Source organism: Crinia signifera, chromosome 3, assembly GCF_055691185.1.
Source record: "Crinia signifera chromosome 3, ASM5569118v1, whole genome shotgun sequence".
Lineage (NCBI taxonomy): Eukaryota > Metazoa > Chordata > Amphibia > Anura > Myobatrachidae > Crinia > Crinia signifera.
In genome coordinates, this window is record NC_139219.1 from 207,519,061 (window position 1) to 207,542,264 (window position 23,204).

Genomic DNA, 23,204 nt, shown 5'->3' on the forward strand with positions numbered 1-23,204 from the left:
CGATGTGTGCTTTGAGGTGCGCGCTTTCGCGGCACCTCATCGCACAGTACAAAAAGTATGTGCTGCACATACTTTTTGTACTAGCTTTTTCTAGCATAGCATTGCATGCACATCGTATGCACATCGTATGCACAAGGCATATGATGCTATGTGTGCTAGTTAAGCCCACAACGCACACCGGGATCGACGCGTGTGTGGGCACCTTAAGTAGAGATAATATAGAACAATGACAGCTTAATAACTTGTATTTTGTGAAAAGAACATCAACTACTTAGCTGGCTCATTTATTTTAGAAAAAATGCTCAAGAATTGTCTTTTTTAATGATTGAATTAGGTTTAGAACATCTATTTAAAACATATCTAGCAATACTGTATTGTTAAAAAATAAAAACAAACCTATTTTTTAAGGGTAAACACTGGTGTCAAAGTAGCAGACTATCGATGATCGAACATCATGACCGCCGCAAACCAATTTTTTTTCCTGTACCATTATATCTTTGCAGCTTCCAGTTGTATACAGGAAAGGGAATGGCAACTTGTATTACATTTATTTAGCAGCTACTAATCTCTAAGGTCATGGGAAGGGTGTTGCCTTCAGTCTGGCTGATTACCAGTGAGTGGCAGCATGGCAAGCACTAGGGGAGGTACCCAGGAAGTAGAGGGGTCAAGAGGTCCATTTGAAAGCAGGAACCACTGGAAAATTATTTTACAGCAGCACAGTGGGCATTTCTGAATTGTTGCATCACAAGTGACCATGATAGTCCAGCCAGGTTTGATGGCATCTGATGCCACCACAATAAGCAAGTGGGTAATTCACCTTACTTAATTTGTGTTTAGTCATATTTAATTTTTATAATAGCAAACAATAGGCAAACCTCCCGGTTCTGAAATACAAGACATTGTGGGATTTGGATGTGTTTTCCATTAAAGAGAATCTTTGACTTAATTATGAATACAGTTACTCTCTGGATCATTGATTGATTTACCACCAACACTAAACAAGGTTCAATAAATCAATGTAGTGCTCAGCATTCTTTATGCACATGCAGAAGATATATCTAGATATTGCTCATATCTAGATGCACAGCAGAGAGCATTGCCATCGCTATACGGTGTACACACGGGGCAATGTGTGCTTAATTTCTAAGCAAACTAGACAGAGTGTCAAAAATTGCACGTATGTGTAGGCCCCTTAGTATCCATATAGAAGGATGTTCCTCTGCTGATACACACAAATTGGAGGACATCATAATTCCACAGTAGTTCCCTAAAACATTAGTCAGTAAATTACACATTTTGATTCAACGTTATTGAGTCTGGGCGCTTCCTTGTTTGGATTTTTCTGTATAGTTGGCATTATACCAAGATGAGGGCCAGTGGTGTAACTATAAATTTAGCTCCCCCAGCCAAAAAAGTTTCTGGCGTCCCCCTCCCATAATGCCACTTACACATTATGCCACACACTGTAATGCACCTCACACTATAAGCCAAACACCGTAATACACCACACACTGTAATGGGACACTTGGGAGGTATGCTGATAGATGCTTACTAACTTGTGGACACGCAGACGCTCACATGCTGGCACACAGACAGACGCTGACAAATGAACAGATCCTGACACATGGGCACTAAGACAGTTGCTGACAAGCTGACACACAAACAGATGCTGAAATACTAAAAAACTCTGACAGATGGTCGCTGACGCAGACACGTAGACATTTAATGACACTGAAGTAAACAGCCAATGACACATGGACACTGACAGAAGGATGCCTATACAAAGTGATACACTGACACACGGTCCAGACATAGACACACTGATGCCGACAGACGCTGACATCCGGACACATGACACAGACACCCGGACACTGTCATACATATGCTGGCACACAGTGGCACAGACAAGCAGACGGTGATACACAGACACATGGACATTGACAATGACCATTTTGCCTCCCTGCAGGCTGCATACATCGCTGATTTGAAAAGTGTGGGGGGGAAGGGGGGTCATGGGAGTCAAGAACAGCCACAGCTTGGGGTGGGTTGTTAGATGAGAGCTCCTGTGGGATATCGGGGAGGGTGGGAGGATTTGCAGGGAACAGATAGCTGCTGGGTGTGCAGCATAAGCAGTGGGAAAGTATGCTACACTGTGTACATATACAGTACATACACAAACCATACTGTATATATAGCTCTGGTACAAACAATAACAATAATTGGAAGCACACACACTTGCATCTCACTGTAGAGAACCAGGGTTTGAAAGGGTTAACCTTATTGTTGTGACTGTCAGACTCCCGTGCAGCTGCATGAAGAAGGGGAAGGCTCAATATCTGGAGTGCAGGGGAAGAGATGAGTGACCTGCACATCTCCTACAATTGGGAAGTTAGTGGTTAGTATGGTACCACTATATATATATAGCACAACATAACATGGCAGATCTGGAATGGTCACAGCTCCCCAGACCACGGGGGGTTCTTACCGGGTCCGGGGGAGCTGGTGGTGCGGGAGGCAGCGGCGGAGTTCCAGGCAGTCTGTATCCCCAGCAGCTGCAGTCTCAGTGCAGCGCTGGGGTCTCGGCAGGTGGAGGAGGCAGGAAGCTTCAGTGTCATGTAAGGGGCACCGCATTAGGGGCAACTGTGCTTCTCTGTGTTTGGCCCAGCCTAACATTGGACTCTTCTTTTTGCTTAATCCTTTGGTACCTTCCTTGCCCACTTGTTGCTGACCCGACTTGATGACCATGCTTCCATATTCTACTTCTCTAGTACTTATACCAACTCATAAGGGAAACTTGACCAGGGGCCACGACCAACGTGTCAGGTCATTGGCAGAAAACCCTCAACATGGTTAGACTCTGTGCCCCTGCGTCAGGTCACCCATATTAGACCAGTACTACAGTTTGTGACAGAAACCTTGTGCTTTAATCATCAAACTGTTTTTTTATTGCAGATAGGTTGCTAAATGCAAGGCCATGTTTAAGGCTCTAGATCAGTGGTTTCCAACCTTTTTTTATCTCCCATACCCCTTGATTAGACTTTTTATTTATGAGTACCCCCTCCTCACAATTTGAAATTTCCACAGTACTTACAAGTGGAGTGGTACTGAGCTGTATGTGTGTCCTTAATATGTGTGCCCATAATAAGGAGCAGTGTGCGGTCAGGAATAAGTTCCCTCTGTGTCCGGCCACTGGCTGTGTAATGTCTTGGGGGTTTCCGCTAATGTCTATAAGATTTATGCCACTGCTTTCTCCACCCATGTCAGTGTGGTGCAGGTGAATGCTGATGTCTGAGGGCAGCATGGGTAGCTCCCAGTGGATTTCTGGTAGGGCAAAAGCACGAGAAGATGCTGATGACGCTGCAGATGAAACTGGAAGTGTAGTTATGCGGTTAATCTCCACGGCAATGGGAGACTTCTTCCGCCATCGGGAGACTTCTTCCTCTTCTTCCACCATTACCAATATTATTTTCAAGTACCCCCATCCAGTCTGCAGAGTACCCCCAGGGGTACTAGTACCCCAGGTTTGGAACCACTGCTCTAGATCTTCTAATAACCACCTGGATTCCATCTATGAGAATAGGATGTAGGGATAATACATGCCAATGTTTTGTTAATATTTCCTTCATGTCTCTATTTTTCGTATGATAGGCTGTGAAAAAAGGAACAAAAATATATTTTTTCTTTCTTTCTTTATACTGTAATACATCTGGTTGATGTAAACCTTTAGCTTTTTCTTTGGATCTCTGTACTAGACTTGGGGGATAGTTCTTTTCTTCAAACCTGTCACTGTAGATCTCTCTCTGCTTTTGCTGCAAACATTGAATCCTCAACACAATTTCTTTTTCTTATCCTAATAAACTTAGAATAAGGGATATTCTTCAACCATTTTTTAAGGCGACAGCTCTCATAGTGCACATGCTGTAGCTTTTGCTGTCAACTTTATTAATAGAAGTGTGTGTCTTTATCCTTATCCCTACACTCTATTTGCTGGGTTCTAATATTAAATGAAGAATAAAAAATGAATTATTCTGAAAATTGTAGGTAAACCATAAATGATAAGTATTATTATTATTATTATTATTAATATTATTATTATTATTATTATTATTATTATTATTATTATTATTATTATTATTATTATAAGATAAATATTAAAAAAATGTTCACACAAAAAAAAAAAAAAAAAAAATGTAATGAAATAAAATAATTAGAATATGAATAGAATCATTAATTGCCATATGGCTGGCTTTAGTAGCTTGTAGTTCATTCATGACAGCCATCCGAAAGTGTGGAGTTTGAACATCAACATCTACAAAGATAATAAGCGACAAAAAAATATCACTATAACCACATGCTTTGGTGTAACATGTCTACAGTATATATATATTACATTCTGTACATTTCTCTAATAAAGGTCAATAAACCTGAACAATATATTGCGCATTTATCTCCTTTTCTCATCACTTCTTCAGCTCCAACTTCTTCAGCCTCCCCTGTAGGACTGTCCCCATCAGAAGATGAAAGGACATGGACAGGAAAGAAGAAAAGGGGCAGGGGTAGGTCCTGGGAAGTGACTGGTGACTGGGCAGGGAATGTGTCCTGGACAGGGTAGGTGGCCTCCTCTATTTCTTACATTGCTCATCTCTTGGACTCAGCACATCTGTGAAGACAGCAACTCAAATAAATATTTTAGTCTCCTGTGTACATCAGACACATTACAACACCATTAATAGTGAGCTCACACAAACAGAACACATGCAAACAAATATACAGTATATATACAGGAGCAAACATGATTACTCAGAAAGCAGATACAATGATGTCTTTCAATACTTTTGGAAATGGAATCTGTGTAATGATACAATCTTTCCTTGGTGTTACCTACACACAACAGACAATCTCAACACTTTTCATAGCAATTCTACAAAAAAAATAACATCCTTATGGCATGTACAGTAAATCTGTTGCAGAGCCTCCCAGGAAGGTCTAGCTGCAAGTGCTGGAGGCCATTCCTCCATCTTTCTAGCTGGACAGTCAAAGGCCAGAAGACTTCACACCTCATGCCTGAATTCTGATGTACTTGGGCACATATGGTGCTGCCACCTTCAGATGGCAATCTTTTACCTATGTGAAGATACACAGCTGTCATTGGCTGAAGCTTGTGGCTCATTATCAGTGTTGGTCGCAAATTGGTTGCCACTATATTAAGGAGCTACTGCTCTATTATTGGCTCTTGAGTTCTTACACTAGTATGTAAAACAATGATCTACATAAAACTGTCAGCTATACAGTAGTCAGTGTACAATTTTAAATAACATTTGCCCTCTACTCTGAATTTTAGGAAAGGCCAATTCTATTACCTCCCAGGTGATTGTATGAGTGGCGTTGTAGCCAAACTCCCCATCTATGCTTTGCAACACAGGAGTCAAAAGCCATGGATATCATGAGTAGGCAAAATCTCCTGGAAATATAATAACATAACAAATGACACAAATGTACTGTATATCAGATGCAAAAACTACAGAAAAAGCTGCAGTGAAATAATCCTTACCCATAAACTATGCATCTCCATCTTGCCCCTCTGAATTTTTGCCAGATCCTTGATGTCTAGGTGATATAGACATCATGTGCACTGGCTGGAAAGTTGGCATATAGGGATATAATCTAGTTTCCTTTGATGAAGCTGTGAAACACAGGGAAATGCGTTAGTAATGTGCTGCTTGAGCTACTGGACTGCATTCTATAAATAATTGGGATTTCACCAACATTTAAAGAAAGACCCCTATGACCAGAAAAGGATACAATACAATTGAGAGAGGTTTAGTGAAGCAACAAATCTTGTTTACCTTGAGCCCAACTCTGCATTACCATACCTGTGGGAACCAATTTAAAATAATTGTTGCAGGGTTGTCAGCGCTAAAATCTCCACGGCGTATGAAAAAAAAAAAGAAAACATGTACTCACCTGTGTAATGCTCCATCTTGGTCTTTGTGGCTCCTTGTGGTCTCCCATCCATCTTCTAATTGGAAATGAGGTTGTCAGGAGTCTCTGAGGACACTGGGATGCTGGCAGGCACAGGGGCTGCTGGGAAATGTAGTTCTGAGACTTCTTACACAGGTTGGCACACACAGAAAGACACTCATGCACAAAAACACTCTACATACTCATCTGCTGCATGAAGAAGACACTGATTCGGAAGGTAAGTAATTACATCAGTCCCATGCGCATCGGAGATCGGACCTGCTTGCATGATCCCAACCTCCTTCCGGCAGCGGGGAATGGGATTGCATGCACTATATCGCATGTAAAAGGACCACATGCGATATATCTCATGCATTCCTGCCACCTGGGAAGGTCCCAGACGGCTCATGGTCGATCGAATGTGACTTCTCCCAGACTACAGTGATGTACACCCTAAGGGCCTTATTCTAGTTAGGTCAGTGAAACGTACGTACGGTCTGTTTCACCGTACGTTTCCCGTTTTTTCAATGGAAAACTCAGCGTGTGTCACCGATCGTGAGAGTGAGCGTACGTCCGTGCACGGTGGCATACCCTTCACATATATGGCACTGCAAATCTTGCCTTTCAACTATAATTAAGACAATTAATTAATTATTCTAACTGTTATTCAATAATTGTTTTATATTAACTCAATTGTCTACCTTAATAAACACCCTAATAAAACAAATTTTAACCCTCATTACATGTATATTTATTATGTTGTAATGTTGCATTTTAATCACTATCTATGTGTCCCCACATTGGTTTTACTTTTAAATAAAGTTATGTTGGTGTTACAGTGCAAAAGTTGACACATGTCGACTTCTGTGAATTGAGTGTCCTGCTTTTTAAAGTATACAAAAACACTTACTGAATTGGTTTAGATGGTTATAAAATAACTACCTTGACATATATAAGCAGGTCTTAGAATGAATCTTACCTGAAATTAAAACAACCTTTACATGTTGAGAAGTGTAGAAAGATATGCTTCCAATGTGTTTGAGGGCTGTGTGTGGCTTGCAGGTAGTGAAATCATGGTTTTCACTTAATAGGCTGCAGCATTGCTTATTACATTCAGGTGTAGTAATCAGCGTTAATTAGCAGACCCAGGCGTCCGCTCTCATGCGGTATCTCTAGGGGTGGTCTGGAGCTATCTTTGGCGTCTGCCTGTTTTTGGCCCAAAATGCACGGTGCGTTCGCCGATTGAGCGGTTGTAGCACCGTACATTTTTGATGCACACCCCCGTGTACGCCCATGTTTACGCCCAGTTTTCCTCATTATTCCGGCCGCTCCCCTAAAAACGTCCCCATGCCACCCACAATGACCGTACTCTTGTGGACAGGTATTTTCACATGGAGAGATCCGTCCGTGAGCGGTGAGAGGTCGCCGCACATGCGCATAGCGAAAGCTACGCATGCGCAGATGGAAAAAAAAAACAGATCCGCCCGTATACGGTCCCACCGTACCAAACAGAACAAGGCCCTAAAATACATCACTGTAGTCTGATTAATGTATTAATTGTGGGTAAGAGACATATAGGGGTTGAGTGACATGTCCCTAACTGTGCGAATACAGCAATTTCAATCATTTACAGGACAATTATATATAGTCACCCTTACTCTCTGATGCTACATGTCTCTTGCCCATAAGTGGACCGGTTATAGACCTTATATCATATTAGATATATGGACTCATAGGAATAGATACTATATACAGTATACCTGGGTTAATTTAAGAGTTAATATAAATCTCCTATATAGTATAGAATGCAAAAGTTTCTCTGATTTATTTAATCTTTTTCCGTATCACTGGGTGGCCAGTCTTTCAATCTTTTTATTACCATTGATTATTCAGGTTTCCACAGCAACAGATTGCCGCTCCTGCACGTCGTCACGTCTGAGGGCCAGACCAGAAGTGAGGGAGCTGCGATCAAATGTCTGGAGCTGACGACGCTGAACTGGTGCTGGGCACGATTTCATCTCTCTCCCTGTCTATTTAAGGTAGGAGTCTTATTGCATTTGTGTTCTTTCTGCACCTTGACAAAGGGGTCTAAGCACACCTTAATGTTGGGATTATATGCACCTGTGGGGCAGTCCATCCCTGGACACCAGGATAATGGAGCTTTCCTCACTTCTCACCCAAATTTTGAGGACTATTGTGGCCAGGGAGCCAGATCCTGGTCAACCAGCAGCAATAAGACCTACTGCAGAGACGCCCACCTCACGCTAACAGTCCCCAGCATTTTGTATTAGCTGTAGCCACCAAATTCCTTCTAAACAGTTCACCATTATCACAAAGATCTCAAGTTTCACAAGGCTGAAATGTGGAATTTCATCGAAAACTGTAAGAAAACTTTTTTTTTTAATCAAAATGTGTGTCACAGTACTACTTGAATTTTCTTGTCCATGAGCACCTCTGTTATGGGTGTTTGCTATTCATGTGCAGCAGAAATTTGTTAGAAGCAATATTTTGGTATAAATATTGGTGACGTTTTTTATTTAGCGTGTCTATTGCAGGCATGGGGCAATCAGTGGTTCCCCAGTTGTTATGAAACAACAAATCCCAGCATGCCTTGCCACAGTTTTAGGGAATGCTAAAACTGTAGCAATGCATGCTGGGATGTGTAGTTTCACAACAGCTAGAGAGCCATAGGTTGCCCATGCCTGCTCTAAAGTAATAGGATTGAGAGTGTATGTGAGGGAACTCATTACTTTCAGCAATACGGATAAAAAAATGAAAGATTACACTTCGAAAAAAATTATATTCATAGAGAACATTTTAAATAGGAATACATAAGTGTATTTACATTTTAAAAAGTACAATAAATTTGTGCTGGGCAAAGTGTCAGAAAATGGATGTTTGTGATTCATTACAGTGTATTCTGAAGGTTTCAATTTCAAGTATACAGGTTTTTCTACAGGGTATAAATTAATTGAAAGGTAATTACTGGCAGCTGCACAAATGAGGTTTTGGAGCTGCATGGATGGTAGGGTTGTTTGACTTTCGCAAAAAACATTCAAAGTAATTATGGTACTTGTTTCCTAGAACGGCCACAATCGTTAGTAATCGTGTACCTTAAGTTAAGGTACACGACTAACGCGATGGACCCGATTTCCTGTGAAATCAGGTCCATTTTGCCGGCAAAGGCAAAATCGCGTTGATCGCGTCGGTTGCGTGCACTAACATGGCACGCAACGCGACCGACGTGATCAACGCGATTTTGACATAGGGTTCAATGTTAAAATATTTTTAACATTGCAATCGCATTGATCGCGTCGGTCTTGTGCCATTATAATGGCACAAGATGCGATGGACGCGATTAACAACATTTTACATAGCAAACAATGGGAAATGGCCCAATATGGGCCATTTCTCATTGTATATGCCCCCGTCATGGCTATTAATTAATTCCCCCCCCCCCCATTGTGAACGGCACCCCACGATTAACGCCAACCCGAAGCGTGGCGAGCCCGCAAGGGGCGGCGGTACGCGTCCTACGACCTTTTCATACCCCTACTATCCATGTTGGCGTGGAGTTGAGAATATAAAGTGTGGTGAGCGCAGCGAGCCACCGAGCCCGAAGCGTGGCCAGCACAGCGAGCCCCGCGAGGGGATGCGTATACCTGTGAAGTTATGCGCGTCCGCTTGCCACACTTTATATTCCCAACTCCATGCCGACGTGGATAGTAGGGGTATGAAAAGGTCGGAGGACGCGTACCGCTGCCCCTACGCTCGCCACGCTTCGGGTTGGCGTCAATCGTGGGGTGCCGTTCACAATGGGGGCATTTGAGCCATCGGGGGTTAAAATTGGGGTATGGGGACAATTTTACATTGAATTCAATGTAAAATAGGGTCCCAGGGACCCTATTTACATTTGAATCAATGTAAAAATCGGGTCCATCGAGTCGGTGTAATAGATTATTACACAAGCTGAGTGTAATAGATATGTGTCTGTATATAGACCACTATATTAGATGAAGAACTTTTAAATGACATAATAATAGCATAAAGAGTAATCTCCCCTGCAATTATTATTATTTATGGTTCATAGAGTATGTCATTATTAATATCATGTTCTGAGCAATCCCACTACTGCTCTCAAGTGTCTCAGTTGCCCCCACAGTAAGAGTGTATGTAATGTGTATTACTGCCTCATGCTCCCTGTACATCATTATTATTATCCTTTATTTATATGGCATCACAAGGGATCCACAGTGCCCCTGCCTATGAACTGCCCTTGGTCATGACCAGGGGTGGAATTGGGGTTCAGGCCTCCCCATGGCACATTATTGGCCACCACCCCACAACAACCCCCCCCCCCCTCCCCAACAAACACACACACACACACATTGGCACCCACTGCCACATCACATCAATAATAACATAATCCACCTTATGTCAGGATGTAAGTCAAGTCAGCCCCAGCAGTCAAGTTAGCACCAGCCTCACCCCACCTCCTGCACCACATTTTGTTGCAATGGGAAATTTTTTTTTAAAGAAACACCTGACCTCCAGGGGGCCTATCAGACTAGCAGCCTACTGGGGCTCTGATGCAGGGGTGACGTGAATCAGAGCATGTGTCTCACATGCCTAGTGGGTCAGCTGTGCCAGCATCAGTTCCTCACATGCCTATCCACCACTAGTCACATCAATATTCACAGATTTTGCGTCCCCCACCTGCACTCATGCCCAATTTATGTTAAATCTAGTGGCCCAGAATTCCCAAACCTACAGTACACTCAATGACATCCTGTTTTAGACCAGATCAATAGTATGTTCAAGAACAGCTTACACTCACCCTTGCTGAAGACCCCACCAGAAATTGTCTTCCACCTCCATAAGCTTGATCCTGAGTTAGTAACTAACAAGTTTCTAACTAACCAATAGAAGCTCAAGCTGTAACACGCACAATGGTATTACCTCAACATTGAGGCTTATCCATAAGCTGTTACTAGTACAGAAAAAGATTACCTTTACACCAAAATTACTTTGAGATAACTTAATTAGAAGCAATGTATTCTAAGTGAAGACAAGCAACAGATACTGCAGCAGTTAATGTCCATATGCATGCGTGCTCTCCTAGCGGGCTTTCCATTTTCCATCATAAGAAAACTTTCATTGGTTATAATTTAGTTTTGAATTTTTCACATTATTTGTTTAAAAATATAATTCTCCATTGACTTCATATAAAAGTAACACTTCTGAATAACTTATTTCATGGATACAGTGGTTAGTACACTAGCAATGTATCTCTGCTTAGTGCCACTGTTCACAGCCTCTCTCTAGTGTTTCCTGCTGCCCAATGCCCGTTCCCACCCATAGCCCTCAACCTTGTACTGCCCAGACATCCCCACAGCTCTCTCTCCCCCTGCGGCCTTTGTCTTCACTTCCTGCAGCACTTGCTCCTACTTGCAGCCACTACTTGCTCCATCACCTCTGACTGCAGGGCTTTGAGTCTGTCTCCTGGTAGTGGCAGATTTCCCTGCATCCTTTCCACATCCAGTGGTAGATTTAGACCTCACGGGGCCCTAAGCAATATACCAATTTAGGGACCCCCTCCCTCAAACAATCTATAGCACTATATTTTCATTCCTGATTTATGTCACTTACATTATTTGTATATTTATAAAATATATTTTTCCCCCCCTTCACTGGTTGCACCATGTCCCCCACTTCTAATTTCCATTATTACACCACTCAGTCACTGCATTTTAGACATCCTTGGTTCCTATTGGTTGCCCTCTCCTCCGGTCAGTTCATATGTGCTATAGCCAGAGCAATGATGAGCTGTTAGGTGGGCACTAGGTGACTCAATTGTGTCATTGTGGCTCCTCCACCCGCTATACAGTGCTGAGAGAACAAGTTTGTATAGTATGGAGCAGGGCTACAATGAGATTCACAACTTGTGACCTACAGTATTGTGGGTAGCTGAGGAGGGATGCACAAGACTTTTCTGCCTTTGCAGGGGGCCGGTAGTGATTTTTGGGAACAATCCAGCCATTCTGGGAGGGTAGTCAACAAGTCAAGTAAGGGGATCAGATCAGAGCTCCACTTACTGAGTGTAGCAGGTCACCATACCCCATAATTATACCATTACATCTTGTAAAGGGGAACATAAAGCACATTCATACTAAGTAGCAGGGTGCAGGGAGGAGTGACCTAGCTTCCAGGTTCAGGAAGCTTTCCAATGGGCTGTAGCCACCATGTGGGATCCTGTGGTGCCTAGTGTTTGAAACACCAAAGAGAGGGCGTGGCTTCAGGTGAAGTGAGAAGGGCCAGGGGTGAAGGTACATATCTTGGTTTGATCATCATAGCATGCTACAGCAGCTGCGGGCCCCTTTACTGTATGGAACTAAAGTACTAGAAGTACCCCCTGATGGTGGCTCTGGATGGGGGACCTGCAAATAGGGAATGGGGGACATGATATATTCAGTCCCGGGATTCAGGGCGGCCAACAGGGGGGTGCTGTGGGTGCAGCTGTCCCGGACCCCGACCTCTAGAAGGGCCCGGGCAGCTCATTTTGCCCACCGCAACACCTCCCCTGACTGCCTCTGCTGTGCTCGGTGCAGGTCCCGAAGCACAGTCTTCTTCAATGCAGGATGCCGGCGGCCAATTGAAATGCTGCTCTGACTTTTGAGCCAATCAAAGCTTGTGTACCATTAGCCAATCAGAGCGGCTGCTGGTACACTAGCTCTGATTGCCTCACCAGCCGGTGCTGCATTTTAATTGGCCGCTAGCATCCTGTACTGAAGAAGCCTGTGCTTCGGGACCTGCCTGCTGGGGATGAGGGACTCGGAGCAGGACTCAAGAGTCAGGCGGTAAGTGAAGGGAGGGGAGATGAGGAGGGGGCCCAAACTAGAAATCAGTCCCGGGCACCGAAATGCCTAGTGGCAGCCCTGCCGGGATGAGAGGCATGGATACTGTAAATAATGCTGGTACCCATACTTATATATATATATTATTATTATACCCAATCACTTTAGTGTTGACTGCATTTAATGTTGAGTGCCTCCCCCCTTACAGAATATAGCAGCCTAGCATGTCCTCCATCCGTTATAATACACATTATTACACTCCTCGGCTTCGATTATATATTTGGGGGTGCTGTCGATAGGTCAACATTGACAAAAGATCAACACAAACAATAGGTCGACATGGAAAAGGTCGACAGGAAAAAGGTTGAATTGAATTTTCAGGTTTTCTTTAAAAAAAGGTGGTCTTTCATACAACTATACACGTGGACATAGAGTGGGAATATAATAGTGCCAGAAGCATTGGAATCAAAGCGGTAGCATGCAGTATACTTATAGGATGTCCATGTCCACTTATGTCACTTATGGGGCCAGATGCAATAATATTAAAAAGTGATACAATGGAGAGTGATAAACAACCCACCAATCAGCTCCTGTCTGACATTTTTCAAACACAGTCTGTGACATGGCAGCAGTGGCGGGCTGGGCCGGGGGGCAGGGTGTCATGTGCCCCCCAGGCCGGTAAAGTCAAGGAGCACTTGGGCCGCCCACTGCTGCTGTGTTTATACCTGACAGCCGGAAAGGATGATCCGCCCGCCTCCCGGCTGTCAGGGCCAGGCTGCTGATGCTGCATGGGGTACGTACTGTATTGATTGCATGCTGTGTCCACCACAGAAGGTACGTGAGGGGCGGAGCTTAGCGGGTCATGGGGCGGGGCTTAGCAGCCTGTGAGGGGGCGGAGCTTAGCGAGTGGAGGAAGGGGGACTGCCCAGTTGTGTTGGAGCACTGCCTGACTGGCTGTGCTCAATGCAGCATCCGCCTCCTGATCCTGACAGCCGGGAAGGATGATCCGGCTGTCAGGCTGCAGATGCTGCAAGAGGTACTGTTTTCTGTGTCCATCATCACACAGAACGGGCTCCATGAGAGGCGGGGCTTAGCGGCCAGTGAGGGGCGGAGCTTAGCGGGCCGTGAGGGGGCGGAGCTTAGCGGGTGGAGGAAGGGGGGCTTGGGGCTGCCCAGCTTGTGTTGAGCACTGGCTGACTGACTGGCTGTTGCGTGCAGGCAGAAGCCTTTCCACACTTCTCCTCCCCTTCCTTTCCACACAAGTCATCAGTGTTAAGCTCCACCCCAAGTACAACAGAGGAGCTGATGCTGCTAAAGCAGCTTATCAGTGCTGCTGCTACTGCCAGGGCCATAACTACCTTTGTGTGCAAATTGGTGCCTCGCCCACAGCGCATTAGCACTGGCTGTGCACCACTGCTGCCCTGTATGCTGTGGGTGGTGGCCCCATGTACCCCATCATGCTACTGCCGGCTCTCCGCAGCCATAAGTTACTTGCTGTCGGGCTACAGGGCACCCTCTCTTCAAGGAGGAGCCACAGACTGCCAGACGCTAGCAGCGGGGACAGCATCCTGACCGCGCTCTCCCCCATTAGAGAAGCAGAAGAAAATCAAACAGTAGAGCATTGTACTCCAGGAGGAGAAGTTGCGGGACCTGAAGAGCAAAAAATGGCAGCACGCTGCAGGAGAAGCAGCTGAAGGACTGGGTGCAGGAGCTCCCCACACACAGCTGCCAACTGCTGCTGCTGCAGGTGGCCCATCCTCCAAACTGACCTCCAAATCCTAAGGGGGTAGAAGAGAGGGGCAAGAAGCTCAGCCCACTGATGTTGCAAAGATCTGAACCTACAGAAGGGGGTAAGAACTGATGCCATTGATGGTTGAGGGGTGCCAAGAACTACGGTGTGTGGCATAATGTGTAATAGGCATTACGGTGTGTGACAATGTTTAATAGGCATTACGGTGTGTGGCATAATGTGTAATTGGCATTACGGTGTGTGGCATAATGTGTAATGGGCATTATGATGTGTGGCCTAATGTCTAATGGGAAACAGGATGTGTGGTATAGTGTTTAATAAGCATTACAATGTGTGGTATATGTAATAGGCATTGCAGTATGTGGTATAATGTGTAATGGGAATAAAGGTGTGGGAAAATGTTTTAATGAGCATTACTTAGGCTTGGCATAATGTGTAATGGACACTACGGTGGGTACACTTTTAGCGATGCAGGGCCGCCATCCCGCAGCTGCACTCTGCATATTGTGTACACAGTCTGTGACCATTCCCGTTTGCTTTCAATAATGGCACTACCGTGTGGTGTAATGTGAATAACAAATACTAGTGTGTGGTGTAATGGGAATAACAGACACTGCTGTACGGTGTAATGTGAATTGGTAGTGATATATGGCCACGGCCCTTCCCCACAAAGTCTTCACAAAGTTTTGCTCAATATTTAGCGTATACTTTCTGAACGCTCTGGCCCTATTCTCGGTATATAGGGGGCACCAATTAAAGTGGCATGCAGAGGAGTTCGGCTGCATAATAGTGGCATGTGGAGAAGGTCATGTCATGTGTGCTATAACCAGCGCTATTGATACTTACAACAATCCTTAGCATGTATGACAGCAGATAACATAGTGGAAAATCTATGGTATCTGCAAACATCTAACCATTTTTTTTGTCACCATACTATTGTATGGCGACAGAAGATAATTCAGATTTATCACAAAATGATAAGCGCCCTTTTGCTGCTTATGGTTTTTCACATATGGGCAGGAGATGTGGGCTGGTAGAGAAGCCAGGGCCACTTGCTTGTGTTTGGGCCCCCGGGCTGAAAGTTGCCAGCCAGCCCCTGCATGGCAGGTAGAAGCTGGCTGTTTAACACTTTGAAAGCTTAGTGCTTCTCGCCCATGGTGAGTTATAGACATCAAAAAACATGAAAAACTCATGCTGACCTTTTCATGTCGACCTTTCCCATATCAACCTTTTTCATGTGTTGACTTTTTCACTGTCGACAAATAGAGGTCAACCTGTTGACTGTTGATCCTATGACCCATATCCCTTAAGTGCCCCACTGATTTTAGCAGTTGTGGATCAAGAGTCGACAGTGTCTATGTCAACAGTTATTAGGTCGACACAAAAGGTGAGTTAGTGGTAAGTGATGCCCCTGAGTAGGCTGGATGGAGATGGGTCTAGAGAGTAATGAATGTGCTTCCTGCACAAGCTTCTGTGTAAACAGCAGATTATGATTACTATCGGGTTTTGTGCACCATCTCTGAATGGAATACTGGGTACTTGTGTATTATCACAGCTCCCACGATTTCCATCTTATGGCATCTTATACAATTTAAAATTGTATACGGCATACAATGGCATACAATGGCATACGATGAGATGAGATGAGATTTTTAAATTGTATAAGCACACTAATGGGTGCTTTCAAGGTCAATTGGCCCCCCTATAAGATTTTTAATTGTATAAGCACCCTAATGGGTGCTTACAATGTTAAATGCACCCCCACGCCACCCCCACTATCAACGCCAACCCGAAGCGTGACGAGCGCAGCGAGCCCGCGAGGGGCGGTGGTACGCGTCCTCCGACCTTTTTATACCCCCACTATCCATGTCGGTGTGGAGTTGATTTTATATAGTGTGGCGAGCGCAGCGAGCCACCGAGCCCAAAGCGTGGCGAGCGCAGCGAGCCCCGCAAGGGGACGCGTAATACTTTACATGTATTACGCGTCCGCTCGCCACGCTTCGGGCTCGGTGGCTCGCTGCACTCGCCACACTATATAAAAATCAACTCCACGCCGACATGGATAGTGGGGGTATGAAAAGGTCGGAGGACACGTACCGCTGCGCTTGCCACGCTTCGGGTTGGCGTTGATAGTGGGGGTGGCATGGGGGTACATTTAACATTGTAAGCACCTATTAGGGTGCTTATACAATTAAAAATCTTATAGGGGGGCCAATTGACCTTGAAAGCACCCATTAGTGTGCTTATACAATTTAAAATCTCATCTCATCTCATCTCATTGTATGCCATATACAATGGTATACAATTTTAAATTGTATTAGATTGAGTCCCATCGCAGCACATCTCATCTCATTGCATACCATCTTAAGCCTTATGGTATGCAATGAGATGGGATGAGATGGGAGCCGTGATAATACACAAGTACCGAATACTGTTACACAGTGAAGTCCCCCCAAAAATTGCTTTGATAAATTGTATAATTTCTACGCTCCCATACTAAAATACTAAAGTGTGGGGACTGTAGATATTATCAGGGAATAATCAGCTCCTAACTGTAAAGTTACAGGCTTGGTTTGAAAAATGACTAATTGGCCAGTGATAAAAACCAGACAGTTTATCACTTCACCAAGCTTAATAAATCTGCCCCTGTATCTGTCATATCTCCTGTGTTACATGAAGGATAAAAGGCCCTGACACTACAAATTGAGGTGAAAATTTAAATTTTCTATTTCTTGTGTAGAAATTAAGGAATATTGAATAGACCCCCCCATATGAGGTATATAATATATATAGATATATATATATATATATAGATATATATATATATATATATCTATATATAGCAAGGACGAAGAACAAGGCGGCACTCCAAGGATTTTCAATTCAATAACGTGTATTCAAAGATGACACCAACGTTTCGGAGCGTGGTATGCTCCTTTGTCAAGGCAGGTAAAACAGTGAATAACAAGACATGTACAGCGTCTTACCTTAAGTAAGGTGAGTTACCGCCTCCTCTTCTCCTCAGTCAGCGCGGGTTTCCCGTATCCGTCCCCGTATGTTAGAGCCGGAAGTGATGTAGTGATTCCCTGTGAGAGGCCTGGAACGCATGAATGGTTTAAGATGACCCGCATGACGTCATGATGCGGACATGCATCTGGCTGTTTACAGTTGCTGGGGAACCGGTTTTAAGGCTGTATGCACGCAGGTGGATAACGGGAAAGTCCGGCTGCTGTGAAGAGATGGCGTATACATTATAGTGGAGTAAATACAAATATACCAATGTGCAAATTAAGACATGCTAAAAAACAATAAGGCATGATATATAGTGAAATAAACACAAAAAAATAAAAACTAGGTATATGTAAACACACCGTAGGTGTATACTATAGGAAAAATTTATAGAAAAAATTAAAAACGGATATATTGCTATCAGGTAGGTATATATCTAAGATGCTACTACTTATAGGATATATGTAAGTTCCTGGAAGGTAACAAAAAAGTTAGTCCGGTGGGAACTACAAAAAGACAGTTAATGGAAGTTTATCGTTAAGTCCGTGGGGTTTCACCGCATTTAATCGGTGAATCCATGTGGCCTCCAGTCTAAGAAGTTTGCCTTCTCTGTCCCCTCTTCTTATAGACGCTGGGACATGGTCTATAGCCATGTGCTTAAGGTCGGCCAGTCTGTGGTTGGCTAGAGCAAAATGTTTGGCCACTGGTAAATCTGTATTCTTTGTGTTTCCAAGTAGGGCTTTTTTTATGGATGAGCGATGGTTTGCCATCCTATCTCGCATGGGTCTGTTGGTCTTGCCCACATATATTAGGCCACAGGGGCACTGGATCACATATACTATATATGCCGACATACAGTCCAAAACATGATTGATGGAATATCTCTTCTGTGTTATAGGATGAATAAAAGCTGGTCCTGTGAGCATATCTGTGCATGTTGTGCACTTTATGCATTTGTAACATCCTTTTTGTTTTGTAAGAATGTGGCTGCTTATTTCTTTTTGATGTTGTTCGAATCCAGTGATATCTCCATGCACTATGGTGTCTTTAATATTTCTTCCCCTAGTGTAGCATAACATAGGTCTTTTCTTCTGGAAACATGGTAGAAGTTTGTCGGATTTAATGATGGGCCACAATGCCCTGGTGGCTCGAGGTAGAATTTTGCTGATGGGGGTAAGTTTGGTAACAAATGGCATTTTATCTTCTTGTACCTCCACTCTGTTAGCCTGTGACGTGGGTTTATATGAGAGAAGTGCCGCTCTATCCATTCTTAGAACCTCCATTTTCTGAAGTTGTAATTGATGAGATGGATATCCTCTATCGTGGAATTTGGACACTATAGATTCCAATACCGTGGGTAGTGTCTCAGCTTGGCTTGTAATCCTGGCTGCTCTAATCATTTGAGACTTGGGCAGGGATTTCTTCAGGGCAGTGGGATGAAAGCTGTTAGATTTTAAAGTTGTATTACGGTCCGTCGGTTTTACGTACAGACTTGTATGGATGGTGTTATCCTTGATTTTTACATTCACATCCAGGAAGTTAATTTCACTTGTAGAATGTTGGAATGTTAATTTGATAGGGGATGGTCTTGCATTAATTTTATTAATTAGCTGTACCAGTTCTTCTTCTTGTCCTACCCAGATCATAAATAGATCATCTATGTATCTACTGAAGGTAAGGATCTTCTTAGTGGTCTCTTCACATCCGAAAAACATATTCTGTTCTTGGTTGAACATATATATGTTGGCGAATGAAGGAGAGACTGGGCTCCCCATCGCACAACCGGTTTTTTGACGATAGAACTTTCCGTCGAAAAGGAAATAATTCTTGGTTAGTGTTAATTCCATTAACTCCATAAATAATTCAAGTTGTATATCTTGCATGTTGTTAGTCCTTAGGAATCTTCTCATAACTGCCAAACCGTGGTCCTGGGGTATACTGGTGTAAAGACTACTCACGTCTAATGTCACCAGTCTAGCTCCTTCCGGTACCTTTTTGATGGTGGATAGTTTGTTGAGGAATGCAGTTGTATCTTTAATGTAAGATTCTTGTTGAATTATGATGGGTTGTACAATGGAGTCCAAGAATTGGGAAACAGGTTGGAAAATGGATTCTGGTGCACTGATGATGGGGCGGCCTGGTGGATCTTGTAAAGCTTTATGTATTTTTGGTACAGTATAAAAGATGGGAACTTTAGGGGACTTCTGGGTTAGTGCTGATGATAGTTTGTCCGATATGAGACCATCCTTGTGTGCCTTATTCAATAGTGAATCAACTTCCTGTTTGTAACGGTCTGTGGGATCCTCCCTCAGTCTTTCATACACACTTTCATCGTTCAGTTGACGATAAGCCTCTCTTTTATAGTCAGTTAGATCCTGGATTACCAGGCCTCCGCCTTTATCGGCGGGTCTGAATGTAACGTCCTTGTACTGGCCCAATTGTTTAAGGGCTATTTGCTGACCCTTACTGAGGTTCTGGTGTACAGGATGGGGGGCTTGTTGGTAACGTGTCACTGACTCATCCATCAGCCTGAGATAAGCTGCTATGGAGGCATTACCAGACGGTGGATCAAAGGTTGATGTGCTGCGGCTTCTCAAAAATTTGTGGTAGGGAGGTAGATTGTCTACTGCTGGTGTTGGTTGATGTTGGAAATATTCCTTGAGGCGAAGGTTTCTTCCAAAGCGATGTAATTCAGTTTTCCAGGTCAGGTCATCATGCCTAGTAGTAGGCACAAATGACAAGCCATAGTTCAAAACCTCCATTTCTATGTCACTAAAGGTTCTATTGGATAGATTGTATATTATGGTATCGTGGTGCCGGCTGCTTTTCGCGCTCCTCGTGTTTTGTCCCATGTCCCAGCGTCTATAAGAAGAGGGGACAGAGAAGGCAAACTTCTTAGACTGGAGGCCACATGGATTCACCGATTAAATGCGGTGAAACCCCACGGACTTAACGATAAACTTCCATTAACTGTCTTTTTGTAGTTCCCACCGGACTAACTTTTTTGTTACCTTCCAGGAACTTACATATATCCTATAAGTAGTAGCATCTTAGATATATACCTACCTGATAGCAATATATCCGTTTTTAATTTTTTCTATAAATTTTTCCTATAGTATACACCTACGGTGTGTTTACATATACCTAGTTTTTATTTTTTTGTGTTTATTTCACTATATATCATGCCTTATTGTTTTTTAGCATGTCTTAATTTGCACATTGGTATATTTGTATTTACTCCACTATAATGTATACGCCATCTCTTCACAGCAGCCGGACTTTCCCGTTATCCACCTGCGTGCATACAGCCTTAAAACCGGTTCCCCAGCAACTGTAAACAGCCAGATGCATGTCCGCATCATGACGTCATGCGGGTCATCTTAAACCATTCATGCGTTCCAGGCCTCTCACAGGGAATCACTACATCACTTCCGGCTCTAACATACGGGGACGGATACGGGAAACCCGCGCTGACTGAGGAGAAGAGGAGGCGGTAACTCACCTTACTTAAGGTAAGACGCTGTACATGTCTTGTTATTCACTGTTTTACCTGCCTTGACAAAGGAGCATACCACGCTCCGAAACGTTGGTGTCATCTTTGAATACACGTTATTGAATTGAAAATCCTTGGAGTGCCGCCTTGTTCTTCGTCCTTGCTGTACAATTGTTTGGAGGGCACCGAGGTCTCTATCACAGGAGGGGAGAGTGCCGGACCGCCCACACACGTATCCATTGAACCCTTACCAGGTTCCCCGGAGCCAGGGCACCCCCGAACTGAAAGGCAGTGTTCTACCTGCCGCACGGTGAATTACCCACCACTTCTTCCCTCACTTCCAGCACTCCCATATCTTCACACGGACGACTATCAGCTAAATACCCTATGATGCAAGCCCAAAACACAGAGGATCCCAGACCGGTACCCCACACACCGGGTTTTCAGGGACTTACGCTGGACAAAAGGGAACACTTCAGTTACTCTGAAGATGAAACTACAAGAGCCTTATTTACCCAGAGTTTATCTTCTATGGAAAGCACCCCCAACCCTGACAATATGTACCGTCAATGGTACAAAATTAAAAAACGTGAGGTGGACTTTTTACTCCACGGAGTCTCACTATCGGACTACCTACGTGATAATATGATCCCACGCGGGTTTAGGATCCGAAACACCCCTACTATAGGTCGACACAATGTCGACTTTTGTAGGAAGTGGATAGGAATTTTAAACAAATGCAGCCATGATCTCATGGTGTTGGTCGTGGAAGAATCCGGAAGAGAACTAGCCTTAGCCAAAGAACAAGCCACAAAATTTGAAATGGACCATAAATCCAACCTTCTTGCAGATACATCACAGGACTGGCTAAATAAACTAGAAACCCAAATTGAGGCGTATCAAAAACAGCTGATACAGTTTAAACGTAATAAATACTCCATAGTGCGAGATGATTACGAACATAACATGGTCTACAGATGGCTAACAGGCTCTATATCAGACCGCCCCTCTTACCGCGGATCAAGATCAAAACCATTCAGACGGGCACACAGTTCAAACTCCAGAACCACCCCCCACTCATCAAACAGCGATAGTGACTTTTTGGTGGAATCTGACGCCCCAGAACAAAGTGGCCCTTTAGGCCCCGCAGTAAACAACAAAAAAAACACTTCAAGAAAAGCAAGCGGCCGACCACCCGTAGGGGAGGCCAAAACACGAGGAGCGCGAAAAGCAGCCGGCACCACGATACCATAATATACAATCTATCCAATAGAACCTTTAGTGACATAGAAATGGAGGTTTTGAACCATGGCTTGTCATTTGTGCCTACTACTAGGCATGATGACCTGACCTGGAAAACTGAATTACATCGCTTTGGAAGAAACCTTCGCCTCAAGGAATATTTCCAACATCAACCAACACCAGCAGTAGACAATCTACCTCCCTACCACAAATTTTTGAGAAGCCGCAGCACATCAACCTTTGATCCACCGTCTGGTAATGCCTCCATAGCAGCTTATCTCAGGCTGATGGATGAGTCAGTGACACGTTACCAACAAGCCCCCCATCCTGTACACCAGAACCTCAGTAAGGGTCAGCAAATAGCCCTTAAACAATTGGGCCAGTACAAGGACGTTACATTCAGACCCGCCGATAAAGGCGGAGGCCTGGTAATCCAGGATCTAACTGACTATAAAAGAGAGGCTTATCGTCAACTGAACGATGAAAGTGTGTATGAAAGACTGAGGGAGGATCCCACAGACCGTTACAAACAGGAAGTTGATTCACTATTGAATAAGGCACACAAGGATGGTCTCATATCGGACAAACTATCATCAGCACTAACCCAGAAGTCCCCTAAAGTTCCCATCTTTTATACTGTACCAAAAATACATAAAGCTTTACAAGATCCACCAGGCCGCCCCATCATCAGTGCACCAGAATCCATTTTCCAACCTGTTTCCCAATTCTTGGACTCCATTGTACAACCCATCATAATTCAACAAGAATCTTACATTAAAGATACAACTGCATTCCTCAACAAACTATCCACCATCAAAAAGGTACCGGAAGGAGCTAGACTGGTGACATTAGACGTGAGTAGTCTTTACACCAGTATACCCCAGGACCACGGTTT

At 43.9% G+C, this 23,204-nt stretch overlaps 1 protein-coding gene and 1 long non-coding RNA gene across 2 annotated transcripts in view; one reads left to right on the forward strand and one right to left on the reverse strand.

Moving 5' to 3' along the window:
• Positions 1 to 7,230, reverse strand: part of LOC146062638 (uncharacterized) — a 76,230-nt gene extending 69,000 nt beyond the window's left edge. Inside the window, exon 1 of the mRNA XM_083174716.1 lies at positions 6,941 to 7,230. The gene's annotated coding sequence lies outside the window, so the exon portion shown is untranslated. The remainder of the gene's footprint in view (positions 1 to 6,940) is intronic.
• Positions 7,231 to 7,861: 631 nt separating this feature from the next.
• The window catches only part of LOC146064147 (uncharacterized), a 338,403-nt gene continuing 323,060 nt past the window's right edge, over positions 7,862 to 23,204 (forward strand). The window contains exon 1 of the long non-coding RNA XR_014471757.1: positions 7,862 to 8,000. This is a non-coding gene — a long non-coding RNA (uncharacterized LOC146064147). The remainder of the gene's footprint in view (positions 8,001 to 23,204) is intronic.